Raw genomic sequence first — 23,463 nt, 5'->3', positions numbered from 1 at the left:
TGAAGGAGAAAGGTAAAAAAATGAGAGAAGCAGATGAGATCTAGGAAGAGAGTTACAGAATACATAGGCTTTCCCCAGAGTTGAAGGAGAAGGGAAAAACCTGGTTGCTGTTGGAGAGCCTCATAGTATTGTTTTCTGCTCAAGGTTTTGGCCGTTGCTAGGGCCCAGAAGGCTTTGCCATTCTATAGGCTCCCAGAATTTTGCATCTGGGAGTGGGAGCTGTCGGTAGCTTTTTATAGAATTGTGTATCTGCAAATAAGCTTGAGTTACCTTTGAGAACAAGGGAATGACCGTTTATTTTCTCTAATAAGCTGATGATTCTATAGATATATTTTATATTGATTCTTTTGTCCAGATTCTTCCTGAGCACCCTGCTAGGTAGTTATTATTTTCCCCAGTTTCTATAGATGAGGAGAATGATCATACTTAGGAATTGTGCTGAATGAAATTTTCTTTCATTTGCAAACTTGTCCTCCCTTCAGTCTTTCTGCTTCTAACTGTAAAGTCTTCACTTCATTCCAAAACCATTCCTACCTCTGACCTCAGATTTGGCATTTACATTCTCAGTGTTTGGCTCTACTCACCTAAAATATTTTGGATTGATTCCTGACTGGTATTTCCAATTCCAGATACCTTGGGTAGGGTACCACATTTCCAGTTCTAGCCCCCAGGAACAAACACTTGACACCAGCTAAAACCCTACCTACGTGCCTCTTCTTAGGCCCTTTGTATGTGTATCCTAGGCAAACAGTAACTACCTACCCATGCTGATTTAGCACCCTTCAAATGAAATACAGGCAAGTTTCTTGGAAAGACCTTATCATGGATTTGGCAAAGATTCCACAGCTATAGACAAGAGAGCCAGGATTCAAATCCAGGTTTATCTGACTCCTAAGCTGTTATTTTTCTTCAGTCTGTCATCATACTTTCTAACTGAAAATCAGTTATACTAAAAATTCCATTTGCCCATCTTACTGTGGCTTGCTTAGTCTCCAAGATCTTCTGAGTATGGTCTTGCTGACTTCAGCACATATAAAAATCTAGCCAGTTCCTGAGAGTAAGTAGGACATCCTCTTGCCACTTACAACTCTGTTTTCAGAGTGTCTTATACCCAGCACGGTTACTAATTTGCTGTGCTAGAGGACAGGGAAATGAGAGTTATGCACTGGGCTCAGTACTGCATGCTTTTTGCGTGCGAACTCATTGCATTCCTTAGATCATCTCTCTGAGGTGTGTATGCTCAGTTGTGTCTGACTCTTTGCGACCCCAAGGACAGTAGCCCACCAGGCTCCTCTGTCCATGGGATTTCCCAAGTAAGAATACTGGAGTGGGTTGCCATTTCCTCCTCCAGGGGCTCTTCCTCCCCCAGGGATGGAACCCACCTTTCCTGTGGCTCCTGCATTGACAGGCAGAATCTTTACCACTGAGCTCTCCAAGGTACTTACTATCATAGTAGTAGTAGTAGTAGTTTAGCTGCTAAGTCGTGTCCAACTCTTGTGACCCCATGGGCTGTAGCCTTCCAGGCTCCTCTGTCCATGGGATTCTCCAGGCAAGAATGCTGGAGTGGGTTGCCATTTCCTTCTCTGGGGCATCTTCCTGACCCAGGAATATATTTTATTTTATATAAAGGGAAACTAACATGTAGAAAGGTCAAGTGTCTTGGCCAAGGACAAGATATAAGCTGCTCATCAGATTCATGGGCTCACCCACATTATCCAGGCCTTTTGCATTTAGGCAGGACTGTGCTGTTCATTGTGGTGCATGAGCTGTGGCTACAAGTGCTGCCTGTCATTTCTGTAGTGAAGCAGTTGAGGACAAGTGTACAACTCTTAAGCTCTCTTTTCTCCTGTCTTTGGTGACCTGGAAGGATACAGCTACAGAATGGTGGGGCCTCTGTTAATCTGGATATCTGAGTGACTGTGTGGAGTAGAACCTCCCCAGTGACCCATATGGTATTTGTCCCTTCTGTGAGAAATAAGCCTATTGTGCATGAAGCCATTAAGATTTGAGGGTTAATTGGTTACCACAGCATTACCTATGCCATCTTTTCTAATACAGTGGTAGATTCAAGGATTCAAAGCTGAGGCTGTCTCCCTCCAGAATCTGCACCTTGTTGCATTTTCAAGATCAAGTCTAAGCCTCCATGCTTCCTTAGCACATCTGATAGCTTGCTTAGAAGAGACTATGTTTTGCCTGAAACTTGGGAACTTTAGAGCTGTGGCAAGTGCATCCCCTTTAGAGGAATAATGGCTCATCTAAAATAACTATTAAGCCTGGAGATGTTCCACTGTATTATCTGCCTCTTCCCCATGATGAGAACTTATAGAAGAAAGGATCTGATTACCTCTCAGCATATTTTCACATTTGAGGTTAAAAAAAATTTATGGTTCCAGGCATTTTGCTTTTACATTGCAAATACATTTGGACTCTTTTACATTTTTATATCTTTTAAACATTTGTTGCATTTTGGAAAAAAAATTACCCTTAACAGCTTTTGAAAGCCTCTACTTAATGCATATTGTTCAATCCTTTCCACTTGGTCTGAATTAATGTATTAATTAATTATTGGGGTGGGTGTTGCTTGTCAGAAAGGAAAAACTATATGGCAGTTAGAAGGCATCTTGGTACATTTCAAAGCTGTGTTTGGGCATTGCTCTGTCGACTGTTCAGAACCACTCTTAATACTAACTCATTAGGAGAAAGCATTATTCCAAGTGAAACTAAGGTATGTATTTGCATAATTTGCAGATCTGTGTGTGTTATTCATTCAATTCTATGTTGGTTTAATCACAGAGTTGTTAAGCTATTTTCAGGAAGTATTTGAGAGCTGTCTTTATGATGTGTAGCTCAATTTTATTCTGCAGAAATTCAGTTACACTGACCACTAATACAATCTAAAATGGAAGATTCCATAGTTGGTTGACAAAGCAATCTTGTTTTATTTATCACTGGTGAATTCATAATTTGCTGGTCAGCTAAATAAATTTTCATAAATTGCCATGTGTGGGGATAGTAATAAAATAAGATACTCAGTTCTTTCTCCTAAAGCATTTTCAATTTACGGAAAACTTTTAGAATTTAGTATCTCTGGTGCTATTCTTAGGAATTGGAAGGTGATGGCCGTTTAAGAATGGCAATTTTAGTTAGTTATGGAAACAGTTATCATTTTGTCTTTCCTGGTGGAGATTTTAGATAACTTCCTCTCCACCATACCCTTTTTGTATATGAAAATCTCTTACTGGAACAGTGTGATAATTTAGGTCATCAGAAAAATCCAACTGAAATGCATTTTCTCAAGGTCCAGCTCCCAACCTAATCATATCAGATTATAAAAATTTCCTATTTAGCGTCTTTTATCCTCTCACTGTGTCATTTAAACAGTCTTAAGCAAATACATCATGAATACTTATTCCCATGATTATGTCGCTTTATCATAGCATAGATTTTTAACTAATGTACCATTTCTGACTCTTTTTAGACATGTTGAAAGAAAGAGTTTAAGTTCAAGTATAGATTTAAAACGTGTTTATTCCTATGAGCATATGTTTATGAAACTACAAGTTTTAGTCTAGGTCAGCTTGAATGACTAAAATCAATGCAAACTTGAGTCAGTTATTAGAACTGTTCTTCAATCCTGCTCAGTCACTAACCAACTGTATGACTTGGGCAACTATTTCTGTGTCTTATTTTTCTTATTTGAAACATAAGAGGGTTGGAGTCACTCAAAACTCTAAAATGCTGTCATTCTCAGAAGCACTATTAGGTAATTATGTATTAATAATTTTACTATCTGTTTACACAGGTGTGAAGGTGTATTATAATTTTAAAATTGACTTTGCTAATTGGAAACTAGGTACTAATCATTATATATACTCTCTCTTCTTTTTTAAAATCGGTTTTGTCTGTGTTGTCCTGGCTTTTGTTAAAACTTTTCCTAGAGATATTTTTTTTTAATCGTAAAATCATCTAACCAGTGATGTCATTATAAACCCAGACTTATGGAAGAAAATGCACAGATTATCTTTTAAAAGAAAAAGAATGTAACCATAGTTGAAACAGACACTATTAACCGTTTCAATTTCTATTGGGTTTGCTGTAGGAGAAGTTCAGAGCTCAGTATTTCTGTTAAACCACATCAGTTCAGTGCTCAGTGCAAGAAGTAGAATAAAAACAAAGGAAAAGATGAATGAAGGGTAGTGTGTGCTTAGTCACTCAGTTGTGCCTGACTCTTTGCGACCCCATGGGTCCCATGCCAGGCTGTAGCCTGCCAGGCTCCTCTGTCCATGGGGATTCTCCAGGCAAGAATACTGGAGTGGGTTGCTATGCCTTCTTCCAGGGGATCTTCTCAACCCAGGGATCAAACCCAGGTGTCCCTCATTGCAGGCAGTTTTTTTTTTTTTTTTTTTACCATCTGAGACACCAGGGAATGAAGGGTAAGGACTCGGGTAAAAATCACAGAGAAATGAACATAAAAGGAGTTAGAAGGCAATTTCTTGTCTCTGGTGTGAAGCCTGCACTGGACTCATCTTCCCCTGCCACTGCCCAGGTGTTATGCAAAATAATCACAACGTATTTTCATGCTGCCCAAGGACACAAACGGATCTTGAGTGTTAATCTGACAGGTAACAACTCAAATGAGATGTGTCTGTTTCCTTTTTTCACTAAACTTTAAAAAATAATGAAAACTTGGAACTTTCTATGGCAACTCTTGGGGGGCTCTCAAAATCTTTTACAAATAGATGTACACAGTTTACAAAATGATATGCTTAGCTGAGGAATTGTTAGGGTTTTCATGACTTACAGTTCCCTCTAGGAAAATAGGGCTGTATTTTCTGGGGAAAAAAAAAAAAGAATCCTCTATCAGTCTGTCAATCATCATCATTGTTATTTTTAACTCCTAAATCCAGTTTTGGTTTATTAGTAAAGCCAGAGCATACCAATATCTCTTGTTTGTTATTGAAATAATTCAAAGCAGTATTGTGATTTATAAGGCATAACCAGAAATTGCCCTTTTGGGATTCTTTTCTAGATATGACCTTAAAAACTCAGTAGGTAATTAATTTCTTTTACAAACATGTAATTGATTATCCATTAGTTACCAGAGTTATGTTAATACCATCCAACTTAAACTTCTACAGCCTGAAATGGACCACTATATATTTTTTATTAATATATATACTTTATTGTGGAGAAGGCAATGGCAACCCACTCCAGTATTCTTGCCTGGAAAATCCCATGGGCGGAGGAGCCTGGTAGGCTGCAGTCCATGGGGTCTCGAAGAGTCAGACACAACTGAGTGACTTCACTTTTACTTTTCACTTTCATGCATTGGAGACGGAAATGGCAACCCACTCCAGTGTTCTTGCCTGGAGAATCCCAGGGACGGGGGAGCCTGGTGGGCTGCCATCTGTGAGGTCGCACAGAGTCGACACAACTGAAGCGACTTAGCAGCAGCAGCAGCAGCATACTTTATTGAAGTACAGTTGACTTACAATGTTTCAAGTGCACAGCAGAAAGATTTAGTTATATATATATATATACACATATATTATTTTTAGATCATTTTACATTATAGGTTATTATAAGATTGACGATAGTTCCCTGTGTTATACAGTAAACCTTTGTTGCTTGTTGCATGTTTAATTTTTAATTGGAAGTCTAGCATTCTATTCATACTAAGTCAAACAAGTGGAATCAAAATGTCATAAATTTTTTAGTTAGGCAAAAATTCATAAGTTTTCTAAATGTATATATTATAAATGCTCTTTATACATATGTATACAAAAGCTTTTCTACTATGCTTGATAAAGGCTTGAGAAAGAACATCAAAGAAAAAAGAGATAGAGAAATTGGAAAACATAAACTAAATGAAATGGGAGCACTGAATATGAAATATAAAAGGTGAAACAAAATAGATAAAAGATCATCCAATAGTTCTGTTCTTTTTAAACATGGCTCCTCATTAGAAACATATTCAGAGCTTTGGAGGAAAAAAGCAATACCTGGGCATTTGTATTTTTCAGAAAATACCAAGATAATTCTGATATGCATCTGGATTTTAAAAAGTGATTACAGGTTTTTCTATTAAATGGTAGTTTTGTCGATATAGAATTCTATTGATGTAGAATTCTATTCTTTTTCTGTTGACCAATCATGATACGATGGTATTGAGGGATAGTTACATAATCATAATAGTAAAAGATGTTTGTTAGTTTTCACAATCAATAACCAGACAAAAAATGAAAGATTACAATTGCAAGCCACAATGGAAACATAATTAACCTAATAATATAAAATAATTACAATTTGTGGGCTCAAGCAGAGTGATGTGGTAAGTGGAAGTTCATACATGCACATGTTTTCATCTGTACAGCCAGTCTGTGTCTTTTGGTTGGTGCATTTAATCCATTTACAGTTAAGGTAATTATTGATATGTATGATCCTATTACCATTTTCTTAATTGTCTTGGGTATATTTTTTGTAGATCTTTTCTTTTTCTTGTGTTTCCTGCCTAGAGAAGTTCCTTTAGCATTTGTTGTAAAGCTGGTTTGATGTTGCTGAATTCTCTTTAATTTTGCTTGTCTGGAAAGCTTTTGATTTCTTCATCAAATCTGAACGAGAGTTTTGCTGGGTAGAGTATTCTTAGTTGTACGTTCTTCCCTTTCATCATTTTAAATGTATTGTGCCATTCCCTTCTGGCTTGTAGAGTTTCTGTTGAGAAATCAGCTGGTAACCTGATGGGAGTTCCCTTGAATGTTTTCTGTCATCTTTCCTTTGTTGCTTTTAATATTTTATCTTTAATTTTTGTCAGTTTTATTGCTATGTGTCTTGGTGTGTTCCTCCTTGGGTTTATTATGCCTAGGACTCTCTGTGCTTCCTGGACCTTGTTGACTGTTTCCTTTCCCATGATAGGGATGTTTTCAGCTATTATCTCTTCCAATATTTTCTCAGGTCCCTTCTCTCTTTCTTCTACTTCTGGGACTTCTACAATGCAAATCTTGGTGGGTTTAATGTTGTTCCACAGGTCTCATGTGCAGATCACATGTTAGTCTTCATACAGTGGATTCAAAAGGGAAGCCCAAGGCTCTCCAGTAGAGACCACTGAATACCATTTTAGGAGAAGAGGAACCAGGAGGGAAGGTAAGAAAGGAGACGAAGTTTGAAAACTTAGGTAGAAACAGAATCAGATGCTATAAGTTTTGTTGACTTAAAATAGGTGAGCATTGTGACAAATCCAGATGCCCAAATCAAGAGGTATAGGTAGTAAAATTCATAAAGAGGCTGTGCCTAAACCAAAATTAGAGTAAACTGCAGTCCTAATGATGCACTGACTGACAGTGGGGAGACTGAGTGGGAATAGCAAGAAACTTAATGAGGATAGGTTACACCTAATCTAGGAAGTTGGGAATAAGGCCCTGACCTTTATTTAGATAGTTGGCATTTTTTCAGATTATAAATTTATGTTATTGATAATGATCCTTTAGTTTATAAGATTTGCCTTTATAAAGCCTTTTCACACTGATTTCCTCATTGGTGATTAATGCTAATCATGATTGGCTGCATAAATATTGTTTATTCCCATTTATAAATAAAGAAATGGACACAAAGAATTTAAGTGTCTTGACCTAGATATAACCACCACAAACTCATGTGATTCCCCTTTATTGTCTTTTTTGCCATTTATTTTCTCAATTCTCACAATAGCCCTGTAAAGTAGATATTGTTGTATAGTCACTAAATTGTGTCCGACTCTTTGTGACTCCATGGATTGTAGCCCATCAGGCTCCCTTGTCCATGGAATTTCCCAGGCAAGAACACTGGAGTGGGTTGCCATTTCCTTCTCCAGGGGGGTCTTCCCAACCCAGGGATCGACTCTTGCATTGGCAGTTGGATTCTGTACCACTGAGCTACCAGGGAAGCTGTGAAGTACAAAGGTATTACCTTTGTTTGATAGATGAGGAGACATGCATTCAAAGAGTTAGGATAACTTATATCACATGGTAAGTGGCAGAGTTGGTTGTTGAACCTAGTCCTCTTGGCTCCCGAGTTTGTGCTCTTGACCACTAGACTGTGTTGTTTTCTATTTCTGTTACTACAATTTTCACATTAATACCCTGCTTCGAAGATAATTTGGTGTTTCACCTCATTAAAATTCCTGGCATTGTGAACCCCTTTAAATTCAGTCGTCGCAGGGCTGCTACTGGCCAGGCTAGTGGAATAAACTCACAGATGTTGTTTTACTGTTATAGTCACCATGCAGGGAGGCAGGTGTGTTTCAGCATTGCATTCCCTACCAAGTAGTAGATCTCTGAAACCCCCACAGCGTATTTTGCCCTTGGGATGTTTTTCAGAAGATACATTTGGGACCAGAACTTTTTTAGGAGGCAGAGTAGAGGAGAATGCTATGATTTGAACTTTTTCAGAGCATACCTGGGGAACTGAAATTCAGTCAATATGAAGTAGGTTCTTCTGGGTTTTTAAGGTGAGAAAAAAGGGACCTTAATTAAGGGAGAGAGAAAAAGGAGTAGACAAAGTTTTCCTACTTTTATGATTTTGCCTGGGGAATAGCCCTTCATGGGAACCATTTGGTTTTGGGTGTCTCTTGTAGGATATATGAAGAGATGAAAGAAACAAGAGCCGTTGACATTGACATGACTCACAAACATATGGCTCTAAATAATGAGACCCTTTATCTTGGAGAAGAATCTAAAGGGCATGGGAGAAACCCTCATGCAACTCACTTGAAAAATGTGAGGCTGTATAATTTCCTTTCTGAGGCCATAATCTTTTGGTCTTTTTCAGATGTGGTGCCAAGAAATAAAAGCTGAGGGGTTGGTAGAAATAGCATCAATTCATTAGGAAACCTCTTGATGGTATAAGTATTTGCCATTAGCCTTCTGTCTCTTTAGGTGCTAGAGGGCCAAGAACATTAAATTATTTTAAAAAATTAAATAAAACTCCTCTGTTCAAATGTCACTGCTTCTCTGGAAATGACATCATCTGTTTGCTAAAATACTATTGAGAAAACGAGTATACATTGTTATGTGTGGGGAGGTTTTAAAAGTGAGGTCTGTTTATTAAGAGGCTTTGGAGTGGATGCTCATGTCCTTCATAAATAAACAAAGAGCCTCATCTTATTCGTTTGAGTTTGTATGCATCCTCAGGGCTTAACTGTCTACACTGGTGGTGGTTGTCTGTAGCCTTTCAGTTTTATATGGAGCGGGAAGCCCAGCTTTAAAACACAAATTATGAAACTCGGGAAAAATTGACATAATAGTATTTGTTGCTGGAGGTGTTAGTATTGGGGGTGTTGTGGGGAGAAAGATCCTAGAATATAAAGTGCCTGAGTGTTGGTGGCCAGCTCCTGGGATTGGAGGTTAGCCATTTTGAGAACATACTTTGGGTCCAGAGAAATCTCTGGACATCATTCATATTTATTACCTGAATGTAAGTCACATTGTCTTCTTTGTAATTATTACATTTACACAGTAGACAAGAATATTTTCATGTTTCATACTCTTTTAGTTTCTGACTCGGCCTTTATAATATAAAGGTGAAGTCACTCAGACCTGAAATTCTCCAAGTCCTTGATTGGGTCCTTACAAACAGAAGACACTTTTGTAATCTATCAGTTCCTTAGTATAATGATCATATATCAGAAACAAACCATTTAGAAGAATCTCGAGAGTCCCTTGGACAGCAAGGAGATCAAACCAGTAAATCCTAAAGGAAATCAACCCTGACTCATTGGAAAAGACCCTGATGCTGGGAAACATTGAGGGCAGGAGGAGAAGGGTGTAATAGGATGAGATGGTTGGATGGCATCCCTGATTCACTGGATATGAATTTCAGCAAACTCCAGGAGATAGTTAATGATAGGGAAGCCTAGCAATGCTGCAGTTCATGGGGTCACAAAGAGTTGGACACAACTTAGCAACTGAAGAAAGAAAAATCAGAAGATACTTTTGCAATCTACCAGTTCCTCAGCATAGTAACTATATTTCAGAAAGAAACCACAAATGCATGGCTTATTTCTGGTCCCTTTATTCTGTGCCATTGGACTATATGTCTGTGCACCATCAGTTCATTTCAGTCAGTTCAGTCGCTCAGTCGTGTCCGACTATTTGCGACCCCATGAATCGCAGCACGCCAGGCCTCCCTGTCCCTCACCAACTCCAGGAGTTCACTCAAACTCACGTCCATCGAGGCGGTGATGCCATCCAGCCATCTCATCCTCCTTCGTCCCTTTCTCCTCCTGCCCCTAATCCCTCCCAGCATCAGAGTCTTTTGCAATGAGTCAACTCTTTGCATGAGGTGGCCAAAGTACTGGAGTTTCAGCTTCAGAATCATTCCTTCCAAAGAAATCCCAGGGCTGATCTCCTTCAGAATGGACTGGTTGGATCTCCTTGCAGTCCAAGGGACTCTCAAGAGTCTTCTCCAAGCCCACAGTTCAAAAGCATAAATTCTTCGGTGCTCAGCTTTCTTTATAGTCCAACTCTCACATCCATACATGACCACTGGAAAAACCCTAGCCTTGTCTGGATGGACCTTTGTTGGCAAAGTAATGTCTCTGCTTTTCAATATGCTAACTATATTGGTCATAACTTTCGTGTCTTTTAATTTCATGGCTGCAGTCACCATCTGCAGTGATTTTGGCACCCCAAAAAGTAAAGTCTGACACTGTTTTCACTGTTTCCCCATCTATTTCCCATGAAGTGATGGGACCAGATGCCATGATCTTCGTTTTCTGAATGTTGAGCTTTAAGCCAACTTTTTCACTCTCCTCTTTCACTTTCATCAAGAGGCTTTTTAATTCCTCTTCACTTTCTGCCATAAGGGTGATGTCATCTGCATATCTGAGGTTATTGATATTTCTCCCAGCAATCTTGATTCCAGCTTGTGCTTCTTCCAGCCCAGCGTTTCTCATGATGTACTCTACATATAAGTTAAATAAACAGGGTGACAGTATACAGCCTTGACATACTTCTTTTCCTATTTGGAACCAGTCTGTTGTTCCATGTCCAGTTCTACCTGTTGCTTCCTGACCTGCATACAGGTTTCTCAAGAGGCAGATCAGGTGGTATTCCCATCTCTTTCAGAATTTTCCACACTTTATTGTGATCCACACAGTTAAAGGCTTTGGCATAGTCAATAAAGCAGAAATAGATGCTTTTCTGGAACTCTCTTGCTTTTTCCATGATCCAGCGGATGTTGGCAATTTGATCTCTGGTTCCTCTGCCTTTTCTAAAACCAGCTTGAACATCTGGAGGTTCACGGTTCACATATTGCTGAAGCCTGGCTTGGAGAATTTTGAGCATTGCTTGACTAGCCTGTGAGATGAGTGCAATTGTGCGGTAGTTTGAGCCTTCTTTGGCATTGCCTTTCTTTGGGATTGGAATGAAAACTGACCTTTTCCAGTCCTGTGGCCACTGCTGAGTTTTCCAAATTTGCTGGCATATTGAGTGCAGCACTTTCATAGCATCATCTTTCAGGATTTGAAATAGCTCAACTGGAATTCTATCACCTCCACTAGCTTTGTTCGTAGTGATGCTTTCTAAGGCCCACTTGACCTCACATTTCAGGATGTCTGGCTCTAGGTGAGTGATCATATCACCGTGATTATCTTGGCTGTGAAGCTCTTTTTTATACAGTTCTTTTGTATATTCTTGCCACCTCTTCTTAATATCTACTCCTTCTGTTAGGTCCATACCATTTCTGTCCTTTATCAAGCCTGTCTTTGCATGAAATGTTCCCTTGGTATCTCTAATTTTCTTGAAAAGATCTCTAGTCTTTCCATTCTGTTGTTTTCCTCTATTTCTTTGCACTGATCGCTGAAGAAGGCTTTCTTATCTCTTCTTGCTATTCTTTGGAACTCTGCATTCAGATGCTTATATCTTTCCTTTTCTCCTTTGCTTTTCGCTTCTCTTCTTTTCACAGCTATTTGTAAGGCCTCCTCAGACAGCCAGTTTGCTTTTCTGCATTTCTTTTCCATGGGAATGGTCTTGATCCCTGTCTCCTGTACAATGTCATGAACCTCATTCCATAGTTCATCAGGCACTCTATCAGATCTAGTCCTTTAAATCTATTTCTCATTTCCACTGTATAATCATAAGGGATTTGATTCAGGTAATACCTCAATGGTCTAGTGGTTTTCCCTACTTTCTTCAACTTAAGTCTGAATTTGGCAATAAGGAGCTCATGATCTGAGCCACAGTCAGCTCCTGGTGTTTTTGCTGACTGTATAGAGCTTCTCCATCTTTGGCTGCAAAGAATATAATCAGTCTGATTTTGGTGTTGACCATCTGGTGATGTCCATGTGTAGAGTCTTCTCTTGTGTTGTTGGAAGAGGGTGTTTGCTATGACCAGTGTGTTCTCTTGGCAAAACTCTATTAGCCTTTGCCCTGCTTCATTTCGTACTCCAAGGCCAAATTTGCCTGTTACTCCAGGTGTTTCCTGACTTCCTACTTTTGCATTCCAGTCCCCTATAATTAAAAGGACATCTTTTTGGGGTGTTAGTTCTAAAAGGTCTTGCAGTTCTTCATAGAACTGTTCAACTTCCGCTTCTTCAGTGTTGCTGGTTGGAGCATAGACTTGGATTACTGTGATATTTAATGGTTTGCCTTGGAAACGAACAGAGATCATTCTGTCGTTTTTGAGTTTGCATCCAAGTTCTGCATTTCAGACTCTTTTGTTGACCATGAGGGCTACTCCATTTCTTCTAAGGGATTCCTGCCCACAGTAGTAGATATAATGGTCATCTGAGTTAAATTCACCCATTCCAGTCCATTTTAGTTTGCTGATTCCTAGAATGTTGACATTCACTCTTGCCATTTCCTGTTTGACCACTTCCAATTTGCCTTGATTCATGGACCTGACATTCAAGGTTCCTATGCAATATTGCTCTTTACAGCATCAGACCTTGCTTCTATCACTAGTCACATCCACAGCTGGGTATTGTTTTTGCTTTGGCTCCATCCCTTCATTCTTTCTGGAGTTATTTCTCCACTGATCTCCAGTAGCATATTGGGCACCTACCAACCCGGGGAGTTCCTGTTTCAGTATCGTATCATTTTGCCTTTTCATACTGTTCATGGGGTTTTCAAGGCAAGAATACTGAAGTGGTTTGCCATTCCCTTCTCCAGTGGACCACATTCTGTCAGACTTCTCCATCATGACCCGCCCGTCTTGGGTGGCCCCACAGGGCATGGCTTAGTTTCATTGAGATAGACAAGGCTGTGGTCGTAGTGTGATTAGATTGACTAGTTTTCTGTGAGTAAGGTTTCAGTGTGTCTGCCCTCTGATGCCCTCTTGCAACACCTACCGTCTTACTTGGGTTTCCTTTACCTTGGACGTGGGGTATCTCTTCACGGCTGCTCCAGCAAAGTGCAGCCACTGCTCCTTACCTTGGACAAGGGGTATCTCCCCACCGCCACCCCTCCTGACCTTGAATGTGGAGTAGCTCCTCTAGGCCCTCTTGAGCCCACACATCCACCGCTCCTTGGATGTGGGGTTGCTCCTCTCGGCTGCCACCCCTGCACCATAGTGTTTTGAGTACTATAGAAAGTGAAAGTGAAGTCGCTCAGTCATGTCCTTCTAGGCTCCTCTGTCCATGGGATTCTCCAGGCAATAGTCCTGGAGTGGATTGCCATTTCCTTCTCTAGGGGATCTTCCCAACCCAGGGATCGAACCCAGGTCTACTGCATTGTAGACAGATGCTTTACCCTCTGAGCCCAAGGGAAGACCTTTGAATACTATAGCTTTGTAATATAGTTTGAGATCAGGAAGTGTGATTGCCTTCAGCTTTGTTCTTTCTCAAGATTAGTTTGGCTATTTGGTGTCTTTTGTGATTCCATACAAATTTTAGGATCTTTTTTCTTTGTTTGAAAATACTATTGGAATTTTGATTGCATTTAATATAAAGATTGCTTTTGGTATATGGTCATTTTAACAATATTCTTCTAAACCATGAACTCGGGATATCTTTCCATTTATTTGTATCTTCTTCAATTTCTTACATCAGTGTCTTATAATTTTAAGTTTCTAGATCTTTCATCTTATTGTTTAAATTTATTCCTAAGTATATTATTTTATTTATTTAGTTGTAAATCAAGTTGTTTCTCTTTCTGGTAGTACATTGTTAGTGTATAGGCATGTAGCTAATTTTTGTACTTTGATTTTGTGTCCTTCACAAAACTTCAGGGTATTAATTTATTCTAATAGTTTTTTGGTGGAATCTTTAGGGTTTTCTACATATAAGTTCATGTCATCTACAAAGAGATAATGTTACTTCTTCCTTTCCAATTTGGGTGCTTTTTATTTGTTTTACTTGCCTCATTGCTGTGACTAGGACTTCCCACTACTTCCCACTATTCAATAGATTTTGGGCATCCTTGTCTTATTTCTGATCCTTGGAGGAAAGTTTTCAGTCTTTTACCACCATGATGTTAGTATGGGTTTTTCATATTTGAAGTATTATTATGTTGAAGTATTTTCCTTCTATAGATGGTTGAAGTATTTTCCTTCTACAGATGGTTCCCAACTTGAAATGGTACAATTTAAGAATTTTTGACTTTACAATGGGGTGAAAACAATGTGCATTCAATAGAAAATGTATTTACTGTTTTAAATTTTAATCTTTTCTGGAATAGCAATATGTACACAACTCTTGTGATATTACATAATCTCATAATCCTGGGCACAGAACTCAGTGAGTCATGCAGTCATGATGGTAAAGAATGGATAAACTGTGCCTATTCTGTAACAATAGAACCATTCTGTTTTTCATTTTCAGTACAGTATTCAATAAGTTGCATGAGCTATCCAATACTTTATTATACCATAGGCTTTGTGTTAGATGATTTTGCTAAACTGTAAGCTAATGTAAATGTTCTGAGTATGTTTAAGGTAGACTAGGATAAGATAGGATGTTTGGTAGGTTAGGTGTTTTAATTGTATTTTGATTTATGATATTTTCAACTTACAATTCCTTTATTGGGGTGTAACTGCATTATAAGTTTAGGAAGATCTGTATTATTTCTTTTGGTTTTGGGGGTAATTTTATAATGGCAGCACATGAAATTTTATGAAGTACTCTTTTTCTGTATTTAATTTTCTCCTTTTGCTTGATATGATATATTATATTGATTTTTTTGTATGTTGAATCATGACTGCATTCCAGGAATAAAGTCTGGTTAGTCATCTTATAATCCTTTTAATATGCTGCTGAATTTGCTTTGCTAGTATTTTGATGAAGATTATTTGCATGTATATCCACTAGGAATATTGGTCTGTAGTTTTCTTGTGGTACCATTTTCTGGTTTTAGTATCAGAATGACACTGTCTTCACAATAAGGTAGGATGTATTTCCTGTTCTTTAGATTTTGGAGAGTGTTTGAGCAAGGATCATTGTTAATTCTTCTTGAATCAAAAACATTTTTTTAATGTTTATTTTTATTTATTTATTTTTGGCTGTGCTGGGTCTTTGTTGCTGCCTGGGCTTTTCTCCAGTTGTGGTTTGGTGTTACTCTGTAGTTGGAGTGCACGAGCTTCTCATTGTGTCACCTCTCTTGTTGCAGAGCACAGGCTCTAGGGCGCCTGGGCTTCAGTGGCAGCTCCTGGGCTGTAGAACACAGGCCTAGTAGTTGTGGTTCAGGGACTTGGTTGCTGCATGACATGTGGGATCTTCTGTGCCAGGGATTGAACTCATGTCCCCTGCATTAGCAGGAGGATTCTTTACCATTGAGCCACCAGGGAAGCCCTTTGAAATTTTTTTTAAGCCATTCCTTTGTATATTCACATTTACTGGAGAACTTCATATTTTCATATGGCTTTAAGTTTATATGTAAGTCCTTTCATTTCAATTTGAAGGCCTGTGTTTAGCATTTCTTAAAAGATTGGCCTAATGGTAATGAACGTCAGGTTTTGCAGATTTGGGAATGTCGTTATTTCTTCCTCACTTTTGAGGGACAGTTTTGTTAGATTTACAGTCATCAGTTGATAGTATTTCTCTTTTAGCACTACATATATGTAGACACAGAGGCTTCTCTGGTGGCTCAGATGGTAAAGAATCTGCCTGCAATGCAAGAGACCCCAGTTCAATCCCTAGGTTGGGAAGATCCCCTAGAGAAGGAAATGGTAACCCACTCCAGTACTCTTGCCTGGAAAATTCCATGGACAAAGGAGCCCGGTGGGCTTTGATCCATAGGATCACCAAGAGTTGGACATGACTGAGTGACTAACACACACATATATAGACACACATGTATGTGTGTATGTATGTATATACACACATATTCATGTATACACACACACTTACACACACATACATTACACACACACACACATATACACACACCCCATCCTACTGCCTCTGGCCTATAAGAATTCTGCTGAGAAATCTGTTTATAATCTTATTGAGGTTCCTTTGTATGTGATGACTCACTTTTTTCTTATTGCTCTCAAGACTTTGACTTTTGACAGTTTGATTATAATGTGTCTTATAGTAGATATGAGGGGTTTATCTTACTTGGAGTTTGGTGAGCTGCTTGTGTTTTTATATCCAAATTTTTCCTTTAATTTCAGAAAATTTTGGCTAATATTTCCGCAACTAACCTCTCTGTCATTTTATATCTATATCTATATCTATATCTATATATATCTATATATCTCGCTATTGAATGGGACTCCCTTCCCTAGTCCCTTAGGCTTTGTTAACTTTTATTCATACTTTTTTTTTTTCTTTCTTGTCATCCTTGACAACTTTAAATGACTTGGATAAAGGTTTCCTGATTCTTTGAGTCTGCTGTTGAATTCCTCTTTTGAATTTTCCAATTTGGTTCTTGTACCTTTCAGTTTCATCATTTATGTTTGATACTTCTTAAATATCTCGCTCTTTGTTGGTACTCTGATTTTCTTCAGATCTTGTTTTCCTAATTTCCTTTAGCTTTTTGAGCATGCTTAAGACAATTCTTTAAAGTCTTTTTCTAGTAAGTCCAATGCCTTTGTTTTTTCAAGGATGATTTTTGTACATTTTTTCCTTTGAATGAGACATGTTTTTCCATTTCTTTGTACTACTCGTGATCTTTTGTTGAAAATCAGACATTTGTAGAAACAACCATGTCTCACAGTCTTTACGCATTGGCTCTGTTCAGGGGAAGACCTTCATTAATTATTAAGACATATCTGAGCCTTGCATCAGCACAGATGAAGCCTTAAGGTCTTCTCAAATCTGTTCTGAGCATTTGTCCTCCCTGGGCCTCTGTTTGTGCTTTTTATAATTCTCTCTTCTGCACAGCTGCTTTTAAATGTCTTAATTTGCCCATGAATTGCCACCCTGCTTTTTACTCAGGAATTTAGCTGTTCTATTTTTCTGTCCATAATCTCTTGCCCTAGACATCTGTGACTCTGAAGTCTCTCTGCAGCTATCACAGCCGTGCATACTGTTTCCAGCAGCTTTTTCTACTTTGGTCCAACCTGTGCCACTTTTGGTTGTCGGTCATCTAAATTAGGGGACACAGACACCATTCCCTCAGGAAGCTCTCAGAACATACAATCTGTTCTTTAGTCCAAGGAAGAGAATTCAGGATCAGGCTACCATTTACCCCACATTGTACTACTCCCGAACAGGGAGGTGTGTAGCAAGTATGAGTAAAAATTCCTTGAAATTTCCTACCGTTTTGAATGTGGCTTTTTTGATTTTGCATTTACTTGCTTGCTATAGATCTTTTATTTGATTTCCAGAGTTCCTATAAAACTGTTTTAGCCAATCTCTGTGCTGTGCTCTGCTTAATTGCTCAGTTGTGTACGACTCTTTGCGACCCGACGTACTGTAGCCTGCCAGCCTCCTCTGTCTGTGGGGGTTCTCCAGGCAAGAATAATGGAGTAGGTTGCAATTTCCTTCTCCAGGGGCTCTTCCTGACTCAGGAATCGAACCCAAGTCTCCCCCATTGCAGGCAGATTCTTTACCAGCTGAGCTACCAGGGAAGCCCTTTAGCCAATCACTGCTGCTGCTGCTGCTAAGTCACTTCAGTCGTGTCCAACTCTGTGCAACCCCAGAGATGGCAATCACTAGAGGTTACTTAATGTTTTTGTGGCCCAAAGAAGGCATGTAGGTTTCTAGTCTGTCATCTTGCTGATTTACTCTCCCTGTTTCAGTTCAGTTACTCAGTCGTGTCCGACTCTTTGCGACCCCATGAACCACAGCATGGCAGGCCTCCCTGTCTATCACCAACTCCCGGATTTACACAGACTCATATCCATTGAGTCGGTGATGCCATCCAACCATCTCATCCTCTGTCTTCCGTTCTCCTCCCTCCTTCAGTCTTTGCCCGCATCAGGGTCTTTTCAAATGAGTCAGCTCTTCGCATCAGTTCAGTTCAGTCACTCAGTCGTGTCTGACTCTTTGCGACCCCATGAATCGCAGCACGCCAGGCCTCCCTGTCCATCACCATCTCCAGGAGTTCACTCACACTCATGTCCATTGATTCGGTGATGCCATCCAGCCATCTCATCCTCCTTCATCCCCTTTTCCTCCTGTCCCCAATCCCTCCCAGGATCAGAGTCTTTTGCAATGAGTCAACTCTTTGCATGAGGTGGCCAAAGTACTGGAGTTTCAGCTTTAGCATCATTCCTTCCAAAGAACACCCAGGGCTGATCTCCTTCAGAATGGACTGGTTGGATCTCCTTGCAGTCTAAGGGACTCTCAAGAGTCTTCTCCAAGCCCACAGTTCAAAAGCATAAATTCTTCGGTGCTCAGCTTTCTTTATAGTCCAATTCTCACATCCATACATGACCACTGGAAAAACCATAGCCTTGTCTGGATGGGCCTTTGTTGGCAAAGTAATGTCTCTGCTTTTCAATATGCTATCTATATGGGTCATAACTTTCATGTCTTTTAATTTCATGGCTGCAGTCACCATCTGCAGTGATTTTGGAGCCCCAAAAAATAAAGTCTGACACTGTTTCCCCATCTATTTCCCATGAAGTGATGGGACCAGATGCCATGATCTTCGTTTTCTGAATTTTGAGCTTTAAGCCAACTTTTTCACTCTCCTCTTTAACTTTCATCAAGAGGCTTTTTAGTTTCTCCTCAATTTCTGCCATAAGGGTGATGTCATCTGCATATCTGAGGTTATTGATATTTCTCCCGGCAATCTTGATTCCAGCTTGTGCTTCTTCCAGCCCAGCGTTTCTCATGATGTACTCTGCATAGAAGTTAAATAAGCTGCATCAGGTGGTCAAAATTCTGGTGTTTCAGCTTCAACATCAATTCCTTCCAATGAACACCCAGGACTAATTTCATTTAGGATGGACTGGTTGGATCTCCTTGCAGGCCAAGGGACTCTCAAGAGTCTTCTCCAAAACCACAGTTCAAAAGCATCAATTCCTCTGTGTTCAGCTTTCTTTATAGTCCAATTCTCACATCTCACATGACTATTGGAAAAATCATAGCCTTCACTAGATGGACCTTTGTTAACAAAGTAACGTCTCTGCTTTTTAATATGCAGTCTAGGTTGGTCATAACTTTCCTTCCAAGGAGTCGTCTTTTAATTTCATGGCTGCAATCACCATCTGCAGTGATTTTAGATGCCAAAAAAATAAAGTCAGCCACTGTTTCCCCATCTATTTGCCATGAAGTGATGGGACCAGATGCCCTGATCTTCATTTTCTGAATGTTGAGCTTTAAGCCAACTTTTTCACTCTCCTCTTTCACTTTCATCAAGAGGCTCTTTAGTTCTTCTTCACTTTCTGCCATAAGGGTGGTGTCATCTGCATATCTGAAGTTATTGCTATTTCTCCCGGCAATCTTGATTCTAGCTTGTGCTTCCTCCAGCCCAGCATTTCTCATGATGTACTCTGCATATAAGTTAAATAAGCAGGGTGACAATATACAGCCTGATGTACTCCTTTTCCTATTTGGAACCAGTCTGTTATTCCATGTCCAGTTCTAACTGTTGTTTCTTGACCTGCATACAGGTTTCTCAGGAGGCAGGTCAGGTGGTCTGGTATTCTCATCTCTTTCAGAATTTTCCACAGTTTATTGTGATCTACACAGTCAAAGGCTTTGGCATAGTCAATAAAGCAGAAATAGATGCTTTTCTGGAACTCTCTTGCTTTTTCCATGATCCACCGGATGTTGGCAATTTTATTTCTGGCTCCTCTGCTTTTTCTAAAAGCAGCTTGAACATCAGGAAGTTCACGGTTCACGTATTGCTGAAGCCTGGCTTGGAGAATTATGAGCATTACTTGACTAGTGTGTGAGATGAGTGCAATTGTGCGGTAGTTTGAGCATTCCTTGGCATTGCCTTTCTTTGGGATTGGAATGAAAACTGACCTTTTCCAGTCCTGTGGCCACTGCTGAGTTTTCCAAATTTGCTGGCATATTGAGTGCAGCACTTTCACAGCATCATCTTTTCAGATGTGAAATAGCTCAACTGGAATTCCATCACCTCCACTAGCTTTGTTCGTAGTGATGCTTTCTAAGGCCCACTTGACTTCACATTCCAGGATGTCTGGCTCTAGGTCAGTGATCACACCATCGTGATTATCTGGGTCGTGAAGATCTTTTTTGTACAGTTCTTCTGTGTATTCTTGCCATCTCTTCTTAATATCTTCTGCTTCTGTTAGGTCCATACCATTTCTGTCCTTTATCGAGCCCATCTTTGCATGAAATGTTCCCTTGGTATCTCTGATTTTCTTGAAGAGATCTCTAGTCTTTCCCATTCTGTTGTTTTCCTCTATTTCTTTGCATTGATCGCTGAAGAAGGCTTTCTTATCTCTTCTTGCTATTCTTTGGAACCAAGCAATTCTCCTTTGGTATATAATCAAAGCAAATAAAAATAGGATCTGGAAGAAATAGCTGCATTTCCATGTTCCTTGTGGTCTTACTTACAGTAGCTAAGATATGGAAGGGTCTTCCCTGGTCGCTCTGTGGTAAAGAATCCACCAGCTGGTACAGGGGAGTTGTGGGTTCTATCCCTGGGTCAGGAAGATCCCCTGGAGAAGGAAATGACAACCCCCTCAAGTTTTCTTTCCTGGGAAATCCCATAAACTGAACAGCCTGGTGGGCTACAGTCCATGGGGTCAAAAAGAGTTGTACATGACTTAGTGACTAAACAACAACTACAAAATATGGAAACAACCCATGCATCTGTCAGTGGATAATCGGATAATGAAAAGGTGATAAACACACACATATACAATGAAGCATTCAGTCATAAGAAATAGGGAAACCCTGTTATTTGCAGTAACATGGATGGACCCTGATGGCATTAGGCTGAGTGAAATAAGTCAGATAAGAAAAGAGAAATACTATGTGATCTCACTTACCATGAAATCTAAAAAAACCAAACTCATAGAAATGGTTGTTTCAGAGTAGAATGGTTGTTGCAAGTGAATGGAAATAATAGGGAGATGTTGGTCAAACAGTGAAAACTTTCAATTGTGAATAGTTACAGGTATCTAATGTACAGCATGGTGATTATTGTTAAAAACACTGTATTCTTGAAAGTGTCTAAGTAGATCTTAAATGTTCTTACACTAGAATAAGAAACAGTAGTTATGTGAGGTGAAGGAACTATTATCTAAGGCTATGATGGTCATCAAGTCAATACATTTTACACCTTTAACTTACACAATATTCTTTGTCAATTATATCTTAATTAAGCTAGAAAAAATATTGTTCTTATACCTTCTATACATCACTTCTAATCTCACAATCGCTATTTTTTTGAAAAGATAGATTTAATTTCATTAAAGCTTCAAAACTCCTCATCAAAATTTATCATTAATGAAATGAAATAGCAAGCTAGGCAGGGATGAAAATATTTACAATAGGTGTATTTGTCAAAGAACTCTTAGAAATTAATGACAAGACAAACCCAATTTTTTTAGATGAGCAAAAGTTTGAACAGATATTCACAGAAAAACCAAAATGAATGGGTTATTCAGCATATGAAAAAAGGTGCCCAACATCATTAGCCTTGAGGCAAATGCAGATCAAAACCACAATGAGATCTCAGTACATACATATCAACCAGAATATCCCTAATCAATATCAAGTTGGGGCAAAAATGTGGAGCAATTGAAGTCCTTATATATTTTTGTTGGGAGTGTAAAAAGGTGCACCACTTTTGAAAACTGTCTGGCAGTGTCTAAGAATGTTGAGCATGACCTACTTTATGAATCAGCAATTCCACTCCTAGGTGTACCCCCAAGATCAACAAGTGTATATGTCAGGTGGTGCTGGTGGTAAAGAACCCGTCTGCCAATGTGGGAGACATAAGAGACTGTGGATTCGATTCCTGGGTTGGGAAGATTCCCTGGATAAGGGCATGACAGTGCACTCCAGTATTGTTGCCTGGAGAATCCCATGGACAGAGGAGCCTGGAGGGCTGCAGTCCATAATGTCACAAAGAGTAGGACACAACAGAAGCGACTTAGCATGTACACACACACAAAATGCACACATGCACAAAAATTTCCACAGCAGCCTTTTTTTAATGATAAACCCAAACTGAAAACAAAACTTTTTTTTCCTGCAGAATGTATAAACAAGTGGTCATAATATGTGTGAGAAGTCACTTTAGTCATTGTAAAATTAACACAAAAGTAGATTATAGAGAAAATAAAAGAAATAAACTACTGATACAATTGCAGCTTGAAGAATCTCAATATTATGTCAAGCAGAAGCAGCTGCAAAAGAGTACATACTGCATGATTTCATTGATGAATTCTGGAAACAATGAAAAAAATCTATTTTGATAGAAATCAAGATAGTGATTGCTTATGGTGGGGTAAAAGATGTGGATTGACTGCAAATAAGCACAAGGGAACCTTCTCTTGTGATGAACATGTTCCATATCTTCATTTGGTTAACAAATACATGGATGTATATATTTTTACAAATTTCAGATATATACTTAAGATCTCTGCATTTTGCTATATTGAACTTGTCTTTCATTTACAAAATAAAAGAGAAAAAAGTACTGAAAAGTGGACTTGAAATAAACCAAGTCTTGTAAAAACATGCTAAAACAACAATAAAAAGATTTTAAATCCATCATCTAAGTGAGAAGTAACGAATAGGTACACCTCACTACTTAGCCTATTTTCACCTGGTCACCACTTGTACTTCCATTCATTTGGCAGAGTTGAACAACTTTTACCCAGTGGAGCAGACATTAATAAGAGGGACTTGAAGCCTAAGGGAACAGATTATTACCTGCTGACTTTACCACTCATTTGTTTTGTGATCTTGGGCGAGTCACTTCCAGTGGACCTTTATTTCCTCATCAATAATCTCACAATAGCCTTCTTGTAAGATAGGTGCTATCATCAGTTTGTAGAAGGCCAACTAGAGACTGTAAACTATTAAATATTGTATCCAAATCCACATATCTAAGAAACAGAAACCTAGATTCAAACCTTGGCCTGTATAATGCCAAATTCTGTGCTCTTGCACTA

Source organism: Bubalus kerabau, chromosome X, assembly GCF_029407905.1.
Source record: "Bubalus kerabau isolate K-KA32 ecotype Philippines breed swamp buffalo chromosome X, PCC_UOA_SB_1v2, whole genome shotgun sequence".
NCBI lineage: Eukaryota > Metazoa > Chordata > Mammalia > Artiodactyla > Bovidae > Bubalus > Bubalus kerabau.
This window is presented reverse-complemented; position numbering follows the sequence as displayed.